The 17,837-nt window shown below is 38.9% G+C and overlaps 1 pseudogene; it reads right to left on the bottom strand.

Annotated features, from left to right (window-relative positions):
- Positions 1–11,644: 11,644 nt before the first annotated feature.
- LOC113722424 (small ribosomal subunit protein eS24z-like) lies at positions 11,645–12,096 on the bottom strand (annotated as a pseudogene).
- Between the last annotated feature and the right edge of the window lie 5,741 nt (positions 12,097–17,837).

Here is a 17,837-nt window from a genome sequence, read left to right as displayed (position 1 = left end):
ATTACACGTAAATCGAGGTTCAACTTGCCTTTTATTAGGTATAATATTATTTGAGTTTTTATCATGAAAATCGTAAGCAAAACGTTTAAGAATATAAAAGAATAAAGAGTTTTTTGAAAAACTCTATTTTCTTGGAATTGGAAAATTTTCCAGTTTTATGATAAATCTTTGAAAAATCGTAACTCGCTCGGTATAAGTCGAAAATTGGAAAACTTTATACCGTTGGAAACCTCTTAGAGAGTACTATAAGTTTCTAGAAGACACTTTTCCATGAATCAAAGTGAAAAGTGGTCGAAAATGAGCTTGAAGATGCAGGGTCGGTTTTCATGGCAGAACGAAGTTGGTTTTTGGCCAACTTTGAAAATTCGGCACGATTCGTACGTTGCAAACCGGCCTCTGAAATTTTCAGCTCAATTAGTGTTGCAAGTGAAGTGTATGAAAAAACAAGCGGATCAAGAATCGGAGTTTCGAGCACCGAGATACGGTAGCCCGAAGTTGAGCAAATTCAAGACTGGAGAAGAATTTCCAGATTTGAACCCCCAACTTTGGAATTTTAATTAGGTATCGAAACGAACTTGAATTGGCACCAAAATTGGCAGTGTTTCAATACTATATGGAAGGTATCTCTCTATCGAATTTCGGGGAAAAATACCTTCGGTAAGGTAGTTAATGAGCCAACCGAAGTTCAAGAAAATCCTAAGGCAAACTGCCTTTGACTTGCATTTCCCAATTTGCAATCGTCTAACCAAGAAAGTTATCCAACCATGGTTCATTTTGTGAAATAAGGGTCTAAGATACACCCATAATATCTTTGGTAAGTGTTTAATACTAAAACATCAACTAACAAGTTCATTCCAAGATTTGGTTCCAAACCAGTCCCAACATTAGGGTTTTCCAAAACAGAGCAGTTCACTTGATTCAGTCACAACTCAGTCATTATAGCTCGAAATCGAGCATGGCTTACGCCGTTGGAAAATACATTCATAGAGTTAAAATATCACAGAAGAAATCATTTCCAAATTCGGCACCCATCTGGTTCAAATTTGGGCATCAAGTTGCTGCCTGAACACTTCATTCCAGATGAACAGAGCAACAGGACAGCGAACTTAAAACATTTGGTTCGGCTTGCTCACAAGGAATCAGAACGTGCATTATATACCAAATTAAAGCTAGGAATGTCTAGTTTCAAACGCCACCGACGGCACATGATTTCGACATCCGAGGACAGAGTTATGGCCAAATTACTACTGCTGGTCAGAGCATACGCGAATCAGTTTTCCAGATTTGCTGGTTTCGAACAAAAATTCATTTGCTCCATCAAACCCCAATATTTTCCAATGAAATTTTTCACACATCAAATACATCCTATAAACATCCAATCCAAGCCATTAAACCATTAAAATTTGGCCTGGAAATGGCCGAACATAGCAGGGGCAAAATCGGAAAGTTTAGCTTCTTACACCCAATGAAGTTTCCACTAATTACCCATCACTAATGCATCATTATAATCACTAAACCAACAATATAATCACCATTAATCATCACATCAGCAACAACAACCCAAGTGTGGGAATTCCAAGAGCCCACTCATTTCATTTTCACCATAAACAAGCTAGCTAAGTGCATGCATGAGCTAAATCTTGCTATATAATCTCCAAAAGACAAGAATTCATGGGTTGATCATTACCTCTTCCTTAGGTGTGCAAGACCAGAAAATTTCGGCCCTCTTGAAGCTCCAAGAAACCGTGAAGATGCAGCCTTTTGTTAGCTAAATGTAGTCTCCAAGTGGTTTGCTAAGAGATCTCCAAGTTTGGTGTGATTTGGAGGTGATTTGGTACAATGATTTCACTGGCTCACGAGAGCAAAAATACGTACATCTGATTTCTGAACCATGACATCAATGAAATGAATTTTTGTGAAAACTATTTGATTACTGATTTTACTGGTTACTCACTGGGCTTTTAGCTCACCCCAAAAATGTTTTATTTCTCCCCCCACAGGGCTCAAGGCGAAGGAAGGGCTTGTTGTGCTTATTCACGTGACTGGATGGCTTATATCGTGTACAGTTTAAGTTTGGATCTATTTTATGTACGAGTTGGTCTTGTATAAATATTTGAAATTGATATGGATGTAAGTATACATTCCACGATTGGAATCAGTTTCCGCTGCATTTGTGACATGTAATTATTGGAGACTTGGATGTATGTTTGTGGACCATGTGATGTATATTTGAGATTTATATTGTAATTCATTTGAGGATTGTAGTGATCGACTGAGTCCCGACGAGAGCTGGGCAGGTGGCCCGCCGAACCCTCTGGTTCGCCTTAGGGGGAGGTGGGGCCGTCACACTTCCCCTTAGGCTTGTTTAAATTATGTAGTAACTTGTATTCTGGCCTTGTGATACCTATTTAAGTGGTTTTGATGATTGTGGTGATGAAATTGTGAGTTAGGGTTTTGAATTGTTCACTTATATTTCTTATTGTTTGAATGGTATATGGTGTATATAATCTTGTATAGGAAGTTATAGTAGTGGTTTAAATTAGAAATGTGAAATTTATACTTTGAATTCACTAGATTCCAGATTTGAGTTTTCATGCTACCCTGTTTTGACTGGTTCCATTTGGTCATGATAGAGGCCGAATTAGACTTAGCTCCAAACATTAAAGTTGTAAAAAATCATGTTTTATATCTGCCTACAAAATTTAAGCTCAATCTGAGCACTGTAGCTTGTGAAATGACAAAAATAACCTCGACTGCCATAGGTAGAGTTCTGTGGACAGTTTAGACATTTCATCATTCTGGCCGAGGTTTTTCACCTTGATCCATATTGAATTAGCATTTGGCCAATACACAAAATCTGTAGTTCTATGTTGTAGCTTTCCAACGCATCTGAAAAAGCCTCGATCAGACTTTTGTAGCCTGAGTTATTGTCATTTGAACACAATGCTGTTAACCAGCCTGACGGTGGAATTCTGGTTCTGTAATCAATAAATTTGACCTTGGAAATGAACGAATTTTCTATTGATGTCTTCATGAGACTTGTAGTTCTCTATCTTAGCTTCGATACGGTATAAGTTATACCCCAATCTGATAAGCGTATCTTTGGTTGTGACCGATACGCTAAGAGACCTCAAATCTGCCATTTGGCTATTCGTCTTTAAACTTGATTTCTAGTTGCTATGTTAAGACCTGTGTTGTAATTGGATTATTTTGAGCCTAGTTGAAGGGCTATTGTGTTACCATTGCATATGTGTGACTTTGGCACTAATTTGAGGAAAATATTGAAGCCATAAATGGCTGGAAAATAGGTAAACACTAAGGGCATGCCGCTCAAATTTTCACTAGAGGAATAAACTAGCCGTTGGAGTTCTAGTTCTGTATTTTACAAATTTGACCTAGATCCACTAAAAACTGGGTCAAGTTGTTTTCATGAAAGTTGTAACCTTTTGTCTTAGCTTCGAGACGCTACCTTGTACACCTTGATCCGATAACCACAGCTCTAGTTATGATCAAAACCGTGTAACCCATTTTTATACCGTTGTCATTTCCGTGCACGCGCGCATGCATTTCCTTGTCCTTTTTGCCGCTTTGATCGTTTTAGTCCTTATTTCCATTTGTGATGGTCGATTCACTGATAGTTGAGTATAATCTTCTATCACAGGTAGTGACGAATCGGACGGAGTCGGTGGACCCGTATAAAATGCCTTGATTTGCGTGCTCATTATTTTGAGTGAGTAATTGGGTTGTTTATTGATGTGAAATTGTTGAAGTGTTTTGTATATGTTAAATGGGTACTTAGGCAAGGGTGTACTTTATCTCACTTGACCGAAGCCCATCCTTTGTTTTGATTTCATATGTGAGAATACATGCCTTATGTTGAGTATCACCCTTTTGCTGTGTGCTGATGGGGGTGATTACATGACTTGAGTTGAACCCTTTTTTGCTGTATGCTGTTGGGGTAAGTACTTTGTTGTGTACTTTATTGAGAGATATCATCTATTGAGAGATTGGATATCTCAGGGTTTGGTTCTATCCCAGTTCCAAGGGTAGACGAACTATTCGAGCTAGCCGAGACTTGGTCGAAGTTAGTTCCATGCTAACCTTGGGATTTTGTTCTTTGTTAAAGCTTTAATTAAAGCTAAGTGATTTTGTTTCGCTCAAGCTGTTGTGTGCTATTGACTGGCAAACGAGAGTTGATAAGGTGAACGGCGAAAGTAAGCGGAGTCTACGGACCATGAGTACTTTGATTGACGGAGTGTCAACAGGCATTCAAGCTCGGGGAATTGAACTGGTTTTGGAGCCACCCGTATCCTACCATTGTGATGTTACCCTTCTATTATTGATATGAAATATCCTGATTTACTTGTTTATTTGGATGTGAGTTTACATTTTTACCCCTGATTATTCACTAAGCATATAGCTTACCCCGTTTCATTTGTTTTCCTTAGCAGGGGCTGACGCGGGGAAAGCTCGGGAAGGTGTATAGACTTTTGGTTTAAAGAATAGCGGATTTTGCCCTAGTGATTGTTATAAGCTGATGAGTAAGATGTATAATTTCGGTTGTGGTGGTTATAGTCACTAGCTTTTCTAGAGTTTACTTTCTGGTACTAGTAGTAGGTATGTCTTGATGTAATAGTTTGTACAACTTTTAAAGATGTAATAGAGTAAATAGAACTTTCTTTTAGCGTGAAATCGGTTTTCTCACTTTAAGTATTGAGTTCTGGCGCGAGTTAGGCAGGCGATCCGTTAAGCCCTTTGGTACGCCTCTGGGTACGGTGGGGTCGTCATAACCTTTTGATTAAAATTTGGATGTAAATGGTTTAGTCAACTTTGGATGGTTGTATTTTTGGAAAAATTTGATGTACCTTTTGGAAACTTTGTGATGTAAGACTTGAATGATTATATAAGGAAACAACTTTTCTTTATATTGATCTTATTATTGGTTGATTACCTTTAAGTTTAAATTTGACTGGTATTGAACCCTGGTGAGAGCTAGGCAGGTGGCCCGCCGAAGCCCTAGGGTTTGCCCTAAGGAGAAGTGGGGTCATTACAGAATGTCAGAGTAGCTGTTTGCTAGTCTATAGATTCCGCGGATCCGTATCGTGATTTTTAGAATTTGTTCTATTTTGTCCATTTTAATTAATTATTGTTTGGCTTTAAACTAAGTTATATATTTAATTATTTTTTAGTCAATAAAAAGGCAATGTGTGTTAAACCTTTGAACTTAATGGACCAATTATTGAGTCGAGTTTGTTTGGTTTTTAGGGTGTGATCCATAGGGTTTAGTCTAGAAAGTTATCTCTTTTAAATAACGTTGTATGGAATATGGTTATTCAATTGAGTGATTTTATGATATTGAACTTTTGAAGTTTTCTATATGATGGAATGGAGATCTTGTCTTTCAAATCTTGATTCACTTTGAGTGCATTCTTAAGTGAATTGAATGTCATATCAATTTAGTATTCACCCAAGTTGTGCCCGACCTACCCAAATTCCATCCAAATTTCGTCCAAACTTGTCTCCTTATGAACTAGAATTTCCTGTAGGATTGCAAATTTCTCATTCTAAGGAAATTTGTATCAGTTGGCATCGGAGTTTCAACTGAAGGCAATACATTATATCCCTTTCAATTTCTTGTTTTATCCTTTTGTTCTACTACTAAACCCTAATTTAAAAATCGGGAATCAGGGTTTGTCTACTTTTAAGGTTTGAAATTTTTCATTCATGTTGTTCTTGTGTGTTTCTTCATTGTTTTTGTGTTCTTCATTGTTGGGATTGTGTTAATTTTGTAGCTACCTTCCCTCATTGATTAAAAAAAGTACTATAGCATTGCTGTAGCGTACTGTAGCAATTAATATTCCTGCGTTGCTGTTCATCACACTATTCATCCATAAAAAATATTTCTATTGCTTTGTTTGTTCGTGTGAATCCTAATCCTAGTTGAGTCTTGCAAATTTTATGACTACTTTTGCTTCTTTTCTAATCCTAATCATATTGATATTCCTTATATTAGATTGCTTCTAAATCGAATTAGGGAAGTATAGTCTTATTTTTTTTAGTAATCTTTAGATGTCTAATTTCTAATTTAATTAGGAAATTGAAGTCTAAAATTTCCAGTATTAAATCACCTCATTCTTTAGAAATTTTCCATCATTATTTCTTGAAATTTCCTTGTTGTATTGCTGTCCAAATTTCAAGCCTTATTCTTTCACTTTCTATGCTATAGTTGAGGTGGTTATTGGTTGATGCATTCACTAAATCCTTGGGTAACCAAATCTTGAGTGAATTTGAGACTCCAAGGCATTGAATGACTTTGAGACCATAAAAAGTGAGTGTAAACCTGAGTGCTTGAGGGTATACATGTAAGGTCGAGTATGTAAGATATTATTTCTAACATATCTTGCAGGAAATCATGTCTATCAAGGAATATTCACATTCCCATCTAGTTGACTCAAAGTTGATCATGGAGGTTGTGAAAGGAGAGATGAGCCAATTGATGCAGACCGAAATGGAATTCATCCATGAATGCGATCAAATTAGGATTTCCTAAAAGCAACCGTCCAAAAGTGAGAGTCACACTCCCAAGCATGGAAAAGCAAGATGTCGGAATTTAGGGGAGGAATACTTTACGTGTGAGGACCCGAAAAATTACATTATTTTATTTTATTTCTTCGAATACATTTTTGTTACTTTACCATATTGCCTTCATTACCTAGATATTTTTACAAGTGAGTCAATTTTTAAATCATTTTCCTTGTATAAGTTAATACATGTTAAGTTTGTAATGCATTATGGAAGTGGGACCCACTAGTGAGGTGTGTGCATTAAATTTTTGAAGATTAGGAGGAGTTTTGTGCAAAGAGATATTATTTTATAAGGTATTAAGGGATAATTAGATGTTGACTAGATATTTTAACATTTGGAAAACAATAGGATGAGAATTAACCCTAGAATGCCATTTGTCACAAAATTCATGGAGCTTTGACTTTGACTACAACCTATCTTATCCTTCAATAAAAGCAAAAAAATTGACCAAAAATCCTATCATATTTCTACCACACTTGGCTGAAATTTTGACGGAAAAAAAGGGAAAGAAAAACTTCAACTTTCATCTTCTAATCTTGCTTGAATCTTGAATTTTCACTTTAATCTTGCAAAGTACACCATAAAAGGTGTCATCCAAGGAAGATTAAGGGCTTTGGTGGAGTGATTTGGGAGAAAGAAGCACTTGGTTTCCTTTTCTTCTTAGGGTATTAAGGTAACTCTGTGACGACTTCAAAATTTGCTTATATTTTCTTATAATTCCCTCTTATTTTGAATACGTTAATTTATAATCCCTTTTACTACTAATTTTATTCCCTCAATAGTTGTAATATTTAATAGAATCGAGACTTTTACTTTACTTTTATAGTTAGAGCAAATTAGGATTTTGCGCATTTTGGTAATGTGATTACTTGGTGAGGTGTGTGTACTAGATTTGGTGGATAAGAACAAGTATTAAGTAAGAGGAAGTGTGTGATTATAAGTGCTAATAATAAGTTAGTGAATCATAAGTTAAAACATAAGTACGAGAGAGTTAAGAAAAATAGACTTGAACCGACATGCACCGTTTATTACCGATTGAGTACACCATTAGACCACTACTTTCTTACCCTAATTTCCCTATTTTTATTTCATCTAATCAGCCCTAAATTAGACCCTAAACCAGCCGAAATCTTTGACTAAGGAAAAGGTGAGAAAAGAAAAAAAAAAGAAAGAAAAGCAAGGTTGCCAAGTGTTAGCAATCAAAGGAAAGTTTGACCAAGCCAAATTCTTCCTTCTTATCTTTCATTTTGGCTAACATTCCCTCATTATTTCTTCATGGTGGCCGAACTTAGGGAGAGAAAAAACAAGAGAAGAAACCTCCAACTACAACCTTGATTTGCCTTGTTTGAGTTGAATCACAAAAATCTAAACCGATTAAACTTGCACCAAGGGTGTTGGAAGCTTGGAGTGGTGAATTTCTTGTGAAAATTTACTTGGTTCTTCATTTTTCAAGAAGTATTGGAAGGTATAAGCTTATTAACTTCCCTTCTCTTTCTTATTCTAGCTAAATATGGTGTTGATGGCTTGAATTTTGGAGTATTATGGATGATCTTCTAGTTTTGGTGTAGATTAGTGGATTTTCAGCTAGGGTTTTGCCATTTTAGTCTTGCTTTACGTTGTTCAACTATATTATGTTGGTATGGAACTTGGATATGGAATTTGTGAGGTGATTAGTAGCATGATTGTGACTTTTTAGCTTCAAAAGATGAATTTCCAGCTTTGCTAAGAAATTTCCAGCTTGGTATTGGTTGATTATTTGCTAGAAATGAGTTACAATTGGATGGTTTATGGACTAGATTAAGAGCTGTCTTTATATTCTTACTTATGTGTTGATTTGGGGCTGATTTGAGAAGAAAAATGAAGCTTTGAAAATGGCTGAAAATTAGGTAAACACAAAGGAAATGCTGCCCGATTTTTCTTTCGTGTGATAAGTGAGTGAAACAGAAATAGGGATGTGATTTGGGTTTAATTTGGGACTTAGTTATGTAAAGATGCTTAAGTGACCTTGAGGGTGACTTATAAGTTAAAATTTTTGCTTAAAAGTGTATATTTCTCAAAAACAAAGTAATGACCATTTCAAACACGATTTTCTAGTTTCTTTCGCCAAGTTACGAACTTAAACGGTTTAATCACTTCTTTATCGAAATCAAAAGAACGAGCATGAATTTTCTAGGGTTTGATAAGTAAAATGAGTACTACTTAAACGAGTTTTATTTACTTGATTTTCTTTAAGCGAAACTCCTATATTTTGAACTCTAATTGATTGCAAACTATTAAACGGTATTTTATCGTAGATTTGGACTCCAGCCAGGGAATTGAACTTGAGTGTGGTTTTGAAAAGCAATAACTCATTGGTGAGCGTTTCCAAGTGCATGTTTGAACTTGTTACTTGAATGAATTGTTTCGTTAACATGATTGGAGGGTACTTAACTTGTTTGATAGGGCAAGGGTGTACTTTATCGCACTTGCCCTAATGTGATTTATTACTATGTATTGGTTACAAATGGTTTGATATATATACATGTGCATGACTTGAATACTTCCGAGAATCCTAACCCTATTGGTTGGTCAGTCGAATCGAACCAGTAAGGGCTTGGTCAAGGAGACTGGCGAACGATAGGTACTGTTTACTGATAATTATTTATTGTTTATTGTGTAATCCTTTGGATATGGTCCACTAGATTCGGTATACTCAAGTATTACCATCATTCTTATTTTGGAGTTCGGACCCGGTAGGGGGTTGATCGGTGGATGGAAATTGGTGTAAAGTGGAGATTTATGGTCATGATTTTGCTTCTCTAAACATTGACGGAGTGTCAACAAGTTCGGATCATGTAATGCAATGAAAATTTGGCTCTTAAGAGCCATCTGTATCCTTCTACTTGGAAATGTTGTATATTTAGTCAATTTGTTGCTTGTTGTGTTATTGTTTCTTTTTATGAACTTTTATGCTCGCTCATTTTGAGAGTTCAAGTTTTACATAATGACCAACTTGCTACTTGGGTCTGCATGAAGTTTTGGAACCTCACTGAGTTTTGGCTCACTGTATTAGTTTTTGTTTTCCTTACAGGGGGTACGATTATTGGCGTGAGGCTGGAAAGGCTCGTTTTGTCTAGACTTTTAACGTTTGTAATTCTTCTAGCGCTAGTGCTCGATTAGGGTTAGAAGTGCAATTACAACTTGAATCTCTTGTTATATTCAGATATGTATGAACGGTTGAGATAGAAATGAATGTAAATGTACTTTCTAAGCTTGGGAACTGTTGTTTCCATTACATTTGAGGTTGTAACTTGTTTTCTTGAAGTGAGTGAGTGAGTTCTGGCGAGAGTTGGGCAGGTGGTCCGCTAAACCCTGGAGTACGCCCTATGGGGAGGTGGGGTCGTCATAGGTGGTTTCAGAGCTCTTAATGATCTCGTGTTGGGAGAGGGTTCTTGAACTGTGGGGATTGGCTTGTTATGTATGGAACAAATGTCTATTATTGGGGACATTAGATATGTATGTTGGGTAGGAATCTCAAAAGTGGTTGATTTCCTCTTGAAACTGGCCAGGTTGAGTGGTGAATTATCATATTTTTGGATTCTCGTACTCGAATACCAAAAAGTGATACTTTTATGATAAGTCGATTTCACGAATAATATTGGAATAAATCTGGATGTCGAAACCCAAGGTACTGGGAATGCGAATAGTCTGGACTTGGGAGATATTGAAGATATTAGTGAGATTTGGGACCCTTATTATTCAAGTGTGTGATGCCCCCACTTCTCCCTAAGACGAACTAAAGGGTATCCGCGGGACGCCTGTCCAACTCTCGCCAGGACTCGGTACAATTTCCATTCAAGCTTAATACAATAGTATCTAAAGCGATAAAGTAAAGTAAAGAAGTGTAGAAAACTTCTATAACTTCTCCAACCTTACACCACAAGATCACGGTACATAAGTTATCCAATCCTTACATCAGGATTTCCAAAAGATACATTCAATTTCAAAATATACAACAGTCAAGAGTCTAGCCAAATACATTTGAAACCTAATACAAGAGTACATCAAAAGAGGGTTCCATCAAGTTCCACTTCATCCATCTCTGTTAAGGAAAACAAATCTACGGGGTGAGCAAAAATGCTCGTGAGATCAAGAACACACATGCAGGCACGTTGTTCAAGTAACAATCCCAATTTTTCAAGTCGAGTAATAATATTTCAATAAATTACAATTCAAGCTAGAAAAGTAAACAAAAACAATTCAAGGATCACTACAAGAAATTTGGTCATTAGTGACAATATTTCTCAGTGATGAAAAAAAATTGTCACAGAATGGGGTTTTTAACCACAATACAACAAGTTGTCACAATTGAGTCAAGGAAGCCAACACATCAGTGACGACCTTGCATTGTCATCAGAATTCAATTCCCGCCAAGAGTCATGGAGAGAGCGGGAACTGCAATAGTGACAACTTTCTAAAAGTCGTCACTAATAATAGTCCTTTCTTTGACAACTTTGCAATTGTTGTCACTGATAATAATGTATAGTCATTAATGACAATCTAGTCTTGTCACTATTTAATTCACTGTAAGAAAATTGGTCTTTAGTGATGGCTTGTTGCTAATTGGTCTAATGTTGAAATTGCTTAAGTACAAACTCATTTTTGATGAAAGCGAAATTAGTTGTGTTATATAAGTTAATTAATTAAATCAGGATTACTAATTACTACAATTCCTTGCAAATTTAATGTTGATTTTCTAAAAGTCAGAGCTAATACATATTTCTCTTACAAATTAATATGTATACTATAACTTCATGCAAGTTTAACACATAACATTCATGATTCTTCAATATAAAACATCTAAAAAAAATACATTGGGTTTGACTACTATTAGGCAAAACTAACAAATTTTCTCCTATTCTTTTTTTAGTATTTTCCTAAAGTCAAAACTAGATATAGATTGAAATCAGGATTTGAACATGTGAATGTCTTTGCCTGGGAGGGAAAGCGCAAAGAAGCAGGAAAATTAAATCTAAAGGTTACAAATGACAAAACAAGATTGCCGCAAAAACATCACCACTTTCAGCAACTCAAGAATCCCTAAAACTCCTAAGAAATTTATTTCTTCTTTCCAGCCTTGGCAACGTCACCAGCCTTTGTCTTCTTTACACCATGGATCTTTTTGGCTCTATTCTTTCTTTCTTTGAGCTATTTCCTAGATTTCTCCACCTTTGTATCTAGGCCATTCCTGATAAGCCGGTACTTGGGTTCATATTTCTTAGCATTCTCGATAGAATCATAAATTAATCCAAACCTAGTTGACTTGTCTCTCCCAAAGTGTGTCCTAAATTTGAAGACAAAAATGGCATTCAGGTCCTTGACCTCATACATCTTTGCCAATTTCTCCTTCAACTAAGCCTTGGAAACATTAGGTCACCCCGGATGCAAAACATCGATCACGAATTGCTTCCCAGAGAGAAGCTAGTTAGTCATAAACTTCTTGGTTCGAATAGTCACCACCTTGTCCGCCATTTTAATTGTGTCCTTCGATGCCGTCGGCCGCTACAACGCCCCTTACCTGCCGATTCTGCTGCTCTCTGCTCTTGCCGAGGTTGCTGTTTCTTCTCTCTTAGTTTGCAGAGTCAAAAATTAAATATACATTGTCAAAAAAAAGACCTCTCTCAATTTCTTTCTCACTAATGCTCGAGCATTCCTCCTTATTGGGCTACTAATTTTGATATCTCTCCTCAATGCATTTGCTGTAAAGAGGTAAATTTCTCTTTTTTTTTGCTCAATAATCAGTTTCCCCCAAATTTTATTAACCCAATTTTGTGTTCCTAATGTGAGAACCCGTAAAATCCTAATTATTTTCCTAGGGTTTATTTCCCCTTAATTGCATGTTTTCTGCATTTTCTGGCTTAGAAATATTTTCTTAGTGGATTTTATGAGCAATTATAGTTTTAAGATGATTTTTCTAGCATTGGAGAAATTTAAGAAAATTAAGAGTAAATAGTGGACGTGGGACCCACTAGTGCGAAAAGTTCGGAAAAATTCGGCCAATAAGGTTAATTTTCGGATACTGTGTAAAATTTATCGGGTGTTAAATGATAAGTAGAGTGTGTGAAATGATTGATGTGAGAGAGGAAAGAAAGATAAGAATGCATTTATGAAGGTGACAAGTGTCACCTTCTTATTGGATGCCTTTTAAGAATTACTATTCACAATTTTGACTTTTTGACCAAAGGTTAAATATCCAAAAATTGCACAAAATTCACCATTTTTCTCTCCTTGTTGGCCGGCCACCTTGAGCAAGAAAGGAAGGAGATTTCTTCAATTTTCAAGCTTCTACTTGGTGCAAATCAACCAAAAACATTTGCTTCCATCCATTTCACTCCATAAAATTCTTCCTTCTAGAGCTAGTAAGTTGTTTGGTGAACTTTGTTTGAAGGATTAAGGTGCCCAACATCTTCTTCTCTCTTGGTTCTTGGTAAGTGAAGCTTGAAACACCCTACTACACCTAATGATGCTTATGTTGTGCTTATTAGTGATAAGAGTGCTAAAATTTCTGGTTTTTATCTTGGTTTGAATTGATTTGGTGAAGTTTTCCATTTTATGATGATTTTTCTGGTTTAATTGGATTATGATGGTGTGGTTGTTTGTGATGATTGGCAATGGACTATAATGGCTCTAGTGGATGTGAAATGTGGATAAATGCAACCAATTTTGGATTTGGTGTGAAAATTGAAAAGCTAGGGTTCTTAAATCCCCAATTCTGTCCGGTTTTGGATCATAGGGTTAGAGGCCGAATTTGACTTTGCTCAAAACATGAAAGTTGTAGGTATTGATGTGATTGAGATGCCTGTAAAATTTCAGGTCATTTGGATTAATGTAGAATGATTTATGACGAAATTACTGTAGCTGTTCTGCTTTGGACAGAATGCGAAAACTGCGATAGTAATTGGCCATTTTGACTGGAATTGGTTTGGATTTTGAAGTTGGTGTCTTCTGATGAAATGTAGCTGAGTTTCTTAGCTATCATATGCCTTTGGAATTTCGGCATTTGGACTTGTATGGACTGAGATATACCGATTACAGTTTTCTGTGTTTTGCAAACCTGTTTTGGTAATTCTGGTATAGTATTTGGCATTTTCGACCTAGGTAAGCTAGGAACTGGATTGAGTCACCTTCTACAGTGTTGTAGCCCTGTTTCATAGCTTCGAAACGGTGGGTCTTACACCTCCATCCGATAACCGTAGAGAATTTTACACCATTACCGCATAATAAGGGCAAAACAGTTTTCTATTTGGGGCCAAGACTAAGGCCATTTTCTAATTTCTGGTTTGCTATTATGCTCATTTATGCATATGAAACCCTATTGGGGTTGTGTTTAGCATTGCTATATGACTCGTTATCGAGTGTCATTGCATTTGTTGCGTGATTCTAGGGCGTGACGGTAGCTCACGACGTCTTGGTGACCACGGTGTATGAAACACCACTTTCTCACTTGGTGAGTATACCACTCACTAAATTGTTACTATGTGGCTTTGTTAAATGTTATGTGATGCCTTGATGGCTTACTTGGATATTGAAATTGATTAAGGTGAGGGTGTACTTAACCGCCCTCACCTCTTTTGATATTGTCACTGATTGGTTACCGTTTTATTGCATTACTGAACTTGACATATTGGTTGGTGAATTCCATTTCATGGAAACTGAATTGGTGTCGTTTGGACGATGTCCAACGGCCTTACTGTATTACTGAGCTCAACCCCGTTTGGTAGTCAATTGGATCGAGCCGGCGGGGGCTTGGTCGTGAATATTGAATTGCCACGGGGACTGTACTGGGGAACCTTGTGGTAATGAGACCCTTGGTTCCGGTAAACTCGAGTATTACCAAAAACTACTGAAATGAAGTGCGGGCCCGGTTGGGGTATGTTAGGTGGAAGGATTGGAAGTAAAGGGTGGTCTACGGTTTGGTACTTTTAACATTGACGGAGAGTCAATGAGGTTGGATCAAGATTGCAAGCGTGGAAATGGGCTCTTGAGAGCCGACCGTATCCTTTTACCGTTTTGCTTCATTGCTTATTTGCGCACTTTAAATGAAAGTTCATTCGTATATGACTTTGATTGCTTATTGGGTGGTATACCACTGGGCTTTAGCTCATTCCGTGTTATTTGTTTTCCTTACAGGGTGATAATTACTTTTGAGAATGGATTGGTTAGTCAATTGCCGAATGGAGCATGTAAATGTCTTTTGTATTGCTCTTGAAGTGAAACCCTAATGTATAACGGGTTCATTTCCTTTTGATAGGCAAATCGAATGTGTACTTCCTTAGTGAATGATTTTGGTAGGCCGTTTTGGCTTGTAAATGTTGAATTGATGTATATATATATTTGGTAAATGTTTGGATGGATTTCGGATCAATGCGATTTTCAAACGAAAAGGAAAAAAATTTGGCGAGGATGAACAGTGTCGAATCCGGCCAGGAATCCGGCCAGAAATTGGCCGGATTGAAGGTCGGATTGCCTAAGAAAAAAATTGGAAATCCGGCTAGTTGCATTCGGCCTGGAATCCGGCCAGACAATCCGGCCGGAATCTTGGCCGGATTGCGAGGGAAAATTGAATTTCTTGGTTTTGCTCTCGGCCTTGTATCCGGCCGAGAATCCGGCCAGAAATCCGGCCAGATTCTGGCCGGATTCTGACGTGTCTTCTACTGTTCACTTCGGCTTCAATTTTCGTTTTTTTTATTTTGTGTTTTTGACTTGTTTGCGCGCATTGTTATGTTCCGGAACGTAATAGACCGACGTAAACTGTACCGTTAGTCCTGGCGAGAGCTGGGCAGGCAGTCCGCTAACCCCTTTGGTTCGCCTTAGGGGAAGGTGGGGCTGTCACAGGTGGTATCAGAGCCTAGGTTTGAATTAGCCTGGGTGTAATAGAAGTGCTCGACTTGAGGGTTTTTATGATTATGGTTTTAAGGTCATTCATGTTATTTCTGCCTTTGCTATAGGATGGATGCCAGTGGTGACCCGAGTGACCATCCGGCAGGAGATCGTCCTCGTAGCACGCTGCCGCCAATTAAGTATCAAATTAAGCAGAAAGGGGCCGTGGTCCGTTGGAGCCCGGCCAGCCGCGTTCGACAGTGCGAGTGCCGTAGCAACTATGCCTACCCTAATGCACTAGTTTTGTCGGTGGCAAAGGAACGTGAGGAGTTCGCTAAGGAGAATACTAAGCTGGAAGCTGGGGTTGCCAAATTGGAGGCCGAGGTGGCCCAGGTTAGGGCGACCAATGAGAAGCAAGCCTCGCGTATTAAAGAGCTAGAATATGACGTACTCGAGGTCGAGGGCAGAGTTGATGATCTCTACGACCAACTGAGAGATGCACGCGAGCGCGAGGTTAAGCGAGCTCGCAAGGTTAGGGGTCGTGCTGAAGCGATCCTTAATCTGTGCGATGACGGACTCGAGGAGTCTAGCGATGAGGCCTCGTATGCTGGGGCCGAGGCTGGGGATGAGTCTACCCCATCGCCTGGGTCTCAGACCCCGGCAACCGACTAAGCCTTGATACCTAGGCACCTGTTGGCAAGTGGTGGTTTTGAATGTACATATGGATAGGGGTAGAGCCTTAGCTAACCGTTTTGGATGTAGAGTTAGCTACGTGTAAATTTCTTTTGATAGGCCTATCCTCGGGAGGATCGTTTATGTACGTACGTGCCTTGGCCGTACTTGACTGACTGCTTGTATATATATGTTTGGCTTGTATATATGTGTGCTTGTGACCCTGTGTGAATTGTATCAATATGTGTTATGTGAAAGTTATTGTGTTACTTACCTGCTTTATTACTGCTTTGGTTTAGTACTTTTGCCTAGACCGAGTGAACTTATGGAAGGAACACGAAGTGGTCGGGGACGCGGGCGCGGTAGGCAACCCACACCGGTTAGGGAAACGGGGGAAGCTTCTACGGGACCAAATCCTGAACCCCAGATAGACCCCAACGTTCAAATAGCTGCTGCTATGCAGCAAATGACCAATTTATTAGCACAAGTAGTGCAACAACAGGGTCAGAACCCAAACCCTAACCCCGGAAACCCTGGCCATCATATCGAGAGCGAAGATAGGGCGCTAGAACGGTTTCAAAAGTTTTCTCCGCCAAAGTTTATTGGGGGACCCGACCCTGATGTTGCTAAGAAATGGCTGGAGAAGATGGTAGACATATTCGCGGCTTTACACTATCCGGACGAACGGCAGGTGACTTTTGCCGTGTTCCAACTCGAGGGGGCTGCCCGTTCCTGGTGGAACGTAATTAGGCAGAAATGGGAGCGGGAGCAGACACAGAGGACTTAGGTGAACTTCATCCGAGAATTTAATGCTAAGTTTTTCCCTCCCTTAGTCCAGGAGAGGAAGGAGGACGAGTTTATCCGGCTCCGGCAAGGGGCTCAGACTGTGGCGGAGTACGAGAGTCAGTTTACCCGCCTGTCCAAATTCGCACCTGAACTAATCATGACCGAGCAACGACGGGTGAGGCGCTTTATTTAGGGCTTGAACGTTGAGATCCAGAAAGACCTCGCGGTGGCTCAAATCACTACTTTTAGCGAGGCAATGGAAAAAGCCCAACGAGTGGAAAGTGCACGGCTACAGGTCCGAAACTTCCAGGCCAAGAAGCGTGGCTTTCCTGGGAGTACTTCTGGACAGGGTGAGAAGAGCACTCCCTCCAAATTTGGATGGGGCATGGGTGGTGGTCGACAGTCCGGATCAGGCAAAGGGACTCCGTTCAGGGGTGGCCAAGTTGGGCGAAGACAAAGGGGAAACGCTTAGGGTGGCTCGGCTTCGGCACCTCGTGGGCCCTGTGGGCACTGTGGAAAGCTGAACCACACCGAAGACAACTGCTGGAGGAAACAGGGGAAATGCCTGTGGTGTGGAAGTGCGGACCATCAGCTGGCTACATGTCCGGTCCTGAAACAAGACGGAAAGGGGAGCCAACTACCGTCGAGGACCAATACTGGATCGGCCAAGGGAGACGGATCCAAACCAAAAGTTCCGGCTAGGGTATATTCCTTAGAGCCCCACCAGATCCCAGAGTCTTCCGAGGTCGTAGAAGGTACGATCCCTATCTTCCACCGCTTTGCCAAAGTTTTAATTGATCCTGGTGCCACTCATTCGTTTGTTAACCCTGATTTCATGTGTGGCATCGATATAAAACCTGCTACTTTACCATATGACTTAGAAATTAGTACACCTACGGGGAACCAACATTTGGTGACTAGTATGGTTTATAAGG

The sequence above is a fragment of the Coffea arabica genome, chromosome 4c (genome assembly GCF_036785885.1).
Source record: "Coffea arabica cultivar ET-39 chromosome 4c, Coffea Arabica ET-39 HiFi, whole genome shotgun sequence".
Classification (NCBI taxonomy): Eukaryota; Viridiplantae; Streptophyta; class Magnoliopsida; order Gentianales; family Rubiaceae; genus Coffea; species Coffea arabica.
Note: the sequence above shows the minus strand (reverse complement) of the source record. Positions and strands in the feature narration are given on the sequence as shown.